Genomic DNA, 8,659 nt, shown 5'->3' on the forward strand with positions numbered 1-8,659 from the left:
CAGTAACAGAAGACGGTTACAGAGGATAATAGTGCGACATGATTAGTTGTGTATGTAATGACAGTAACAGGAGACAGTTACAAAGGATAATAGTGGGACATGATTAGTTGTATATGTAATGACAGTAACAGAAGACAGTTACAGAAGATAATAGTGCGACATGATTAGTTGTGTATGTAATGACAGTAACATGACAGTTACAGAAGATAATAGTACGATAACAGTGCAGTGCGACATGATTAGTTGTGTATGTAATGACAGTAACAGAAAACAGTTACAGAAGATAATAGTGCGACATGATTAGTTGTGTATGTAATGACAGTAACAGAAGACAGTTATAAAGGATAATAGTGGGACATGATTAGTTGTGTATGTAATGACAGTAACAGAAGACAGTTACAGAAGATAATAGTGCGACATGATTAGTTGTGTATGTAATGACAGTAACAGAAGACAGTTACAGAAGATAACAGTGCGACATGATTAGTTGTGTATGTAATGACAGTAACAGAAGATAATAGTGGGACATGATTAGCTGTGTATGTAATGACAGTAACAAAAGACAGTTACAGAAGTTAATAGTGGGACATGATTAGTTGTGTAAATGACAGTAACAGAAGACAGTTATGATTAGTGTATGTAATGACAGTAACAGAAGACAGTAACAGAAGATAATACTGGGACATGATTAGTTGTGTATGTAATGACAGTAACAGAAGACAGTTACAGAAGATAATAGTAGCGACATGATTAGTTGTGTATGTAATGACAGTAACAGAAGACAGTTACAAGGATAATAGTGGGACATGATTAGTTGTATATGTAATGACAGTAACAGAAGACAGTTACAGAAGATAATAGTGCGACATGATTAGTTGTGTATGTAATGACAGTAACAGAAAACAGTTACAGAAGATAATAGTGCGACATGATTAGTTGTGTATGTAATGACAGTTACAGAAGATAACAGTGCGACATGATTAGTTGTGTATGTAATGACAGTAACAGAAAACAGTTACAGAAGATAATAGTGCGACATGATTAGTTGTGTATGTAATGACAGTAACAGAAGACAGTTATAAAGGATAATAGTGGGACATGATTAGTTGTGTATGTAATGACAGTAACAGAAGACAGTTACAGAAGATAATAGTGCGACATGATTAGTTGTGTATGTAATGACAGTAACAGAAGATAGTTACAGAAGATAACAGTGCGACATGATTAGTTGTGTATGTAATGACAGTAACAGAAGATAATAGTGGGACATGATTAGCTGTGTATGTAATGACAGTAACAAAAGACAGTTACAGAAGTTAATAGTGGGACATGATTAGTTGTGTATGAAATGACAGTAACAGAAGACAGTTACAGAAGATAATAGTGGGACATGATTAGTTGTGTATGTAATGACAGTAACAGAAGACAGTAACAGAAGATAATACTGGGACATGATTAGCTGTGTATGTAATGACAGTAACAGAAGACAGTTACAGAAGTTAATAGTGGGACATGATTAGTTGTGTATGAAATGATAGTAACAGAAGACAGTTACAGAAGATAATAGTGTGACATGATGTTTTCTACTGCTATTTCTTCTATTCACCTTAATACAATACTTAAACCTATGAGTAAAATTAAGGAAACTTTGCGGAATACTGATGATAAAATACAATTAGAAGATAAGACTGAGATTTACAAACTAGAATCTAGATGTTGAAATTTTTATACAGATCAAATTAAAGGAATTTAAAATAAAGACTACAGGAACGTTAAGTTTATGTAAGAAATAATAAAACAGAAATCTATGCTGTTGTAGAATATGTGAAAACAACACCACAACTTTTGCTCAACCTCGTAACACCACAGCTTTAAATGGCAGAGAATCAATAGAAATAATAAAATGTATTAACAAAAAGAAGTACTGAATAGGTATAAATGGACATCAAGTCAAAGTTTTGATATTTGGAGTGTGTGGGTGTTTTCTTGCAACAAAGTCACATCGGGCTATCTACCAAATCCACCGCGAAGAATGGAACCCTTGACGTTAGGGATGTAAATCCGTAGACTTACCGTTGAACTAGGGGGAGACTGTTTGGCGTGATTTAATATAGAATTTGATATAAGGGATTACGTTTGTTTGTGTGTTTTTGAAGTTCACGCAAAGCTATACGAGGGCTGTCTGCGCTAGTCGTTCCTAATTTAGCTGTGTAAGACTAGAGGGAAGGCAGCTAGTCATCACCACCCACCATCAACTCTTGGGCTACTCTTTTACCAACGAATAGTGAGGTTGATCGTAACGTTATAACGCCCTCACGGCTGAAAGGGCGAGCATATATGGTGTGATGGGAATTCGAACCTGCGACCTTCGTATTACGAGGGCTATCTTCACGAACATGTCCTACAGCTGAGATGTCTCTTAACACTTACTTGCTGTTCGTAATAAGAAGTTACCTTGTCGAGATTTCCATTACAAATATCATTAGTTACGCCTGATATCATCTTTCGTAATTACAGATTTATCTGTTTGTAGTATTTTTAAATGTACTCTTATAAAACTATTTTTCAGAGATTATACTATTTCTTAATACATTCTATATTTGTCAACTATAAGGTTCTGATTATTCTTTTTCTTATTTGTTATAATTTATATATCATTAGTTACGCCTGATATCATCTTTCGTAATTGCTTGTGGACCTTAGAGCAGTAATATTTTGTCTTACTATTTATATGATAAGTTAATGTTAATATCTTATCCAGAACTTCAATGTCCCTAACTTGTTTAAAGAGCCCCTCTTGCAAATAATAATTGCAATAATATCTAAGTTTCTAACTCGTTTCTACTGATTTCTCTCACTCAGCAGTGGTAAATACTGGAAGAGTTAAAGTAAAGAGAACCGGTTCTAGCTGATAGAAGAAGAAATACTGGAACATTTAAAGGTTTTTTTGTAACACGTTGGTTTGTTTGTTTGTTTTTGGAATTTTGCACAAAGCTACTTGAGGGCTATCTGTGCTAGCCGTCTCTAATTTAGCTTGTTTTGAATTTCGCACAAAGCTACTCGAGGGTTATCTGTGCTAGCCGTCCCTAATTTTGCGGTGTAAGACTAGAGGGAAGGCAGCTAGTCATCACCACCCACCGCCAACTCTCGCGCTACTCTTTTACCAACGAATAGTGGGATTGACCGTCCCATTATAACGGCCCCACGGCTGAAAGGGCGAGCATGTTTGGCGCGACGGGGATGCGAACTAGCGACTCTCAGATTACGAGTCGCACGCCTTAACGCGCTTGGCCATGCTGGGCCCTCTAATTTAGTAGTGTAAGACTATAGGGAAGGCAGCTAGTTATCACCACCCACCGCCAACTCTCGCGCTACTCTTTTACCAACGAATAGTGGGATTGACCGTCCCATTATAACGGCCCCACGGCTGAAAGGGCGAGCATGTTTGGCGCGACGGGAATGCGAACCAGAGACCCTCGGATTACGAGTCGCACGCCTTAACACGCTTGGCGATGCCGAGCCATGCAACTCGTTGGCGGCACGCCAAGATTAAATGATAACTATAAGATGGAGCTAAAGTGTAAACGGAAGAAATGTAAGCAAAATTGTTTTCGGCGGACAATGTTAAAAGGTAGAGAATTAACCCTAGAAAACTTATCTTTACAAAGAATCGAAGAGGAGAGCTAAGAAAACAAATTGAATAAGATATTAGTCCTAAGAAATTAAAATAAAATACAATCTAACAAATCAAAGACAAGAAAAATAACTCAGCAAAAAGAAAGAAACCTAAGCCAGCAAAATTTGACCTGTCGAACCTGAACACGCAAGGTAAGCAACAAATTACATTAATACATCACGTACTAAAATGGCACTCATCACCAGTTGGCTTGCAGCTAGACGTAATGGCACATGCACCACCTGGTGATTTAATTTAGCGTTTAATCAATGTGCTTTAAAACCTGACAATCTAAAATGATTTCTGCTGTATGAGAAATGAGGTTGAACATTTATTTTCTTGTTAAACTCATCACGTTCAAGAAGTGTTTGAATATGAACAAGGTGGTAATATATTCTGAACTGAAAAATAGAAACATATTAGATGAAAATGTCATGGTACCAGCAATATCCCCCCCATAAGAAATTTAAATTTAATACTAACGCGTGAGGCCCGGCATGGCCAGGTGGTTAAGGGATTCGACTCGTAATCTGAGAGTCGCGGGTTCGAATCCCTGTCACACCAAACATGCTCGCCCTTTCAGCCGTGTGGACGTTAGAATGTGACGGTCAATTTCACTATTCGTTGGTAAAAAAGTAGCCTAAGAATTGGCGATGGGTGGTGATGACTAGCTGCCTTCCCTCTAGTCTTACACTGCTAAATTAGGGACGGCTAGCACAGATAGCCCTCAAGTAGCTTTGTGCGAAATTCAAAAACAAACAAACAAACACACCCTCTAGGCTTACAGTGTTTAATTAGGGACGGCTAGCGCAGGTAACTCTCGAGTAGTTTTGTTCGAAATTCAAAAACAAACAAACAAATTAGCAAGTGAATTCCATTTTCCAAAAAGTTCATATTAATCCAAGGTAAAACGAAACAGACAGACTTAAAAAGTGACCTTAAAATTATTGTTATTATTTTACATCAACCAATCATAACTAAAATATTCGTTATTGCTTTGTGATTGTGGTGTTTGTGAAAAACTTCCGTTGCAACGACATGATTAGCTACTTTATCTTTTTGCCACAAAAATACTCGTGAAAAGATTGTATTACATAAAGAGTTTTATTTATGAACATTGTTTATTACTTCTTATGTTACAATAGAACTCATTAGAACACGTTGTAGTTCTGTTTTCTATGATCCACAAGTGACCTGCAGAATAATTATCAATTGCTTTTAAAATCTAAGATCTGGTTTGTATATTATTTCATAGGTTACTGCATTTTCTACAAAACTAAAGCCCCTTACAGGAAACTTACAGCACTAGAGGTCGGGGTTCTATATCAGTGGTGGGCAGGGCACAGATAGCCCATTGTATAGCTTTGTGGTTAATAATGAAACGATAAAAACAACAAAAAATAAAGGGAAATCAAATACCCTTCATGGTACAGCGGTAAGCCTACGGATTTACAACGCTAAAATCAGGAGTTCGATTCCCCTTGGTGCAATCAGCAGATGGCTCGATGTGGTTTTGCTATAAGAAAATATATAATGAACCATTAGCTGCAGCACTTCAGTTTATAGTACAGAGTATTTCTTGCTACAAACTTCTGTGAACCATTAGTTGAGGCACTTCAGTTTACAGTACAAAGTATTTCTTGGTACAAACTTCTGTGAACCATTATCTGCAGAACTTCAGTTTATTGTACAGAGTATTTCTTGCTACAAACTTCTGTGAACCATTAGCTGCAGCACTTCAGTTTATAGTACAGAGTATTTCTTGCTACAAACTTCTGTGAACTATTAGCTGCAGCATTTCAGTTTATAGTGCAGAGTATTTCTTGGTACAAACTTCTATGAACCATTAGTTGCAGCACTTCAGTTTATTGTACAGAGTATTTCTTGCTACAAACTTCTGTGAACCATTAGTTGAGGCACTTCAGTTTATAGTACAGAGTATTTCTTGCTACAAACTTCTGTGAACCATTAGTTGGAGCACTTCAGTTTATTGTACAGAGTATTTATTGGTACAAACGTCTGTGAACCATTAGTTGAGGCACTTCAGTTTATAGTACAGAGTATTTCTTGCTAGAAACTTCTGTAAACCATTAGTTGAGGCACTTCTTTTATAGTACAGAGTATTTCTTGTTACAAACTTCTTTGAACCATTAGTTGCAGCACTTCAGTTTATAGTACAGAGTATTTCTTGGTACAAACTTCTGTGAACTATTAGTTGCATCACCATCAGAGCACCAGACTGGTAACAAGATTACAAAACACCTTCTTACATTTGTTACCGTGTATACAGGTACCATATGTTACAGACATCCATGCTACACTACCTGTTGCTGCTGACCGAGCCTAACTTTACTGGACAACAAGGAATGTTAAGGTCAGGGTTTTTTAATTCATTGTCCTGGAACTCCTGAAACATTGGTTTCAGTTTCTTTCCTTTCGTGAAGTTGTCCATTTCATGATCGGCAGAAATTGCCATGGCTAAGTACTCTTCGAACAAACATCTGTTTGTCTGGAATAGAATGGTGGGACGAACACTCGATTCTTTAGTATGGATAGAAACAGCAAACTTCCAGGATATTAAAAATTTTCAGTGTAGATGAACAGGTCCTGTATAAACATAATATAGAACTTCGTGGTGTCAACATGTTTTCGAACTAATGGCTATACCTAACCTCACATTATATGCTGGGGCTTATAAACAGCACGAGCCTTTAATTTGGCGGCTAGAGGCTGTCTATTAGCTGGGCGTGTTTTTAAAACCAAAATTAATATGTATGAGAAAGCGTCGGGTCGGCACTCACGGCCTTTAGTTTGTACTGTGGATACTATGATTGAGGCACACTGCTGATTGGTTAGTTATTTCATGGTGCCGAGACGTGTTATACTTGCCCACAGATAATAGTTAAATCATAATGTATGTTAACTGAATAGTTTATTTCTAGGTTCTTTTAACATGTTGTGAAAGTTGAAAATAAACATCGCCAGAGTATCCTTGATTTGTGATGACGAAAAACACACGTGAAATAAAATATATGTCAGGACGGCTGGTATGGGTATTAACACTATTACTAATAAGCAGAGAACAATGTATCGACTTTCTTAGGTCATCTTTAGGTTGACATCTTTGTTAAACTGAGGATCTTTGTTACCAGCTATCTCGAAATATATATTGATGTGGTTCGTATGATGGACGAACGTGTGTTAGTGACAATGAATGACTGATTCAGGAAATTTGTTAAAACGCGGTAATTTCTAATAACTAAGAGAACAGTGGAGATTTCTAATAACTAACAGAACAGAGGAGATTCCTAATAACTAACATAAAGGCGGAGATATATCTAATAACTAACATAATAGTGTAAATTTCTAATAATAACAGAACAGTAGAGATTTTTAATAATTAACATAATAGTGGAGATTTCTAATAACTAACAGAATCGTGGAGATTTCTAATAACTAACAGAATAGTGGAGATTTCTAATAACCAACAGAACAGAGGAGATTTCTAATAACTAACAGAATAGCGGAGATTTCTAACAACTTATAGAATAGTGGAGATTTCTAATAACTAACAGAACAGTGGAGATTTCTAATAACTAAGAGAATAGTGGAAATTTCTAATAACTAACAGAACAGTAGCGATTTGTAATATCTAGCAGAATAGTGGAGATTTTTAATAACTAACAGAATAGTGGAGATTTCTAATAACTAACAGAAGAGTAGAAATTTCTAATAACTAACAGAACAGTGGAGATTTCTAATAAATAACAGAAAAGAACAGTGGAGATATCTAATAACTAACAGAATAGTGGAGATTTCTAATAACTAACAGAACAGTAGATATTTGTAATAACTAACAGTACAGTGGAGATTTCTAATAACTAATAAAACAGTGAAAATTTCTAATAACAAACAGAACAGTGGAGATTTCTAATAACTAACAGAACAGAGGAAATTCCTAATAACTAACATAAAGGCGGAGATATCTAATAACTAACATAATAGTGTAATTTCTAATAATAACAGAACAGTAGAGATTTTTAATAATTAACAGAATAGTGAAGATTTCTAATAACTAACAGAACAGTGGAGATTTCTAATAACTAACAGAACAGTGGAGATTTCTAATAACAAACAGAACAGTGGAGATTTCTAATAACTAACAGAACAGTGGAGATTTCTAATAACTAACAGAACAGTGGAAATTTCTAATAACTAACATAACAGTGGAGATTTCTAATAACTAACAGAACAGTGGAATTTCTAATAACTAACATAATAGTGGAGATTTCTAATAACTAACATAATAGTGGAGATTTCTAATAACTAACAGAACAGTGGAGATTTCTAATAACTAACAGAATAGTGGAGATTTCTAATAACTAACAGAACAGTGGAGATTTCTAATAACTAACAGAACAGTGGAGATTTCTAATAACTAAGAGAATAGTGGAAATTTCTAATAACTAACAGAACAGTGGAGATTTCTAATAACTAACAGAATAGTGGAGATTTCTAATAACTAACAGAATAGTGGAGATTTCTAATAATTAACAGAATAGTGGAGATTTCTAATAATTAACAGAACAGAACAGTAACAGTGGAGATTTCTAATAACTAACAGAACAGTGGAGATTTCTAATAACTAACAGAACAGTGGAGATTTCTAATAACTAACAGAAAAGAACAGTGGAAGATTTCTAATAACTAACAGAACAGTGGAGATTTCTAATAACTAACAGAACAGTGGAGATTTTTAATAACTAACAGAACAGTGGAGATTTCTAATAACTAACAGAACAGTGGAGATTTCTAATAACTAACAGAACAGTGGAGATTTCTAATAACTAACAGAACAGTGGAGATTTCTAATAACTAACAGAATAGTGGAGATTTCTAATAACTAACAGAACAGTGGAGATTTCTAATAACTAACAGAATAGTGGAGATTTCTAATAACTAACAGAACAGTGGAGATTTCTA

Source organism: Tachypleus tridentatus, chromosome 1 (genome assembly GCF_004210375.1).
Source record: "Tachypleus tridentatus isolate NWPU-2018 chromosome 1, ASM421037v1, whole genome shotgun sequence".
In the NCBI taxonomy this organism is placed as follows: domain Eukaryota; kingdom Metazoa; phylum Arthropoda; class Merostomata; order Xiphosura; family Limulidae; genus Tachypleus; species Tachypleus tridentatus.